The following is a 446-nucleotide window of genomic DNA, read 5'->3' on the forward strand; positions in this document are numbered from 1 at the left end:
ATTTTGCAAAATGGTGTTCTTCGCCTGGCCAGAACATTGTGGAATGAGTTTCGAGTAGTTTATGATGACCCGGACCCTGGTGAGGACAACAGACAGTTCCGCCATGCAGCTTACAGACAATTTGTAGCATGGCAGCATGGAAAACTTGGTGGAGGGCGCAGAGTAGTAATCCCAAGCTGTTGTCTGGAGGATAAGGGAAAAATTCCCTGACCCCAATGGTAACTACACTGGTTTTATTCCAAGATGATTGTAAATAAATTTATATATTTAATATTTTACATCAGTTTGTTTTTATATATTTTTGTTTGATGCTCTAATAAAGTGTTCTAAAGCACAACTCTGTGTTGCATTTGTAAAAATACCATAAATGTTAAACTCCTGCACAACAACAAGAACTTATGTCTACCTCCAGCATTTTACATACATTTATAAATTATTAGTCCTCA

This window comes from Nothobranchius furzeri, chromosome 16 (assembly GCF_043380555.1).
Source record: "Nothobranchius furzeri strain GRZ-AD chromosome 16, NfurGRZ-RIMD1, whole genome shotgun sequence".
In the NCBI taxonomy this organism is placed as follows: Eukaryota; Metazoa; Chordata; class Actinopteri; order Cyprinodontiformes; family Nothobranchiidae; genus Nothobranchius; species Nothobranchius furzeri.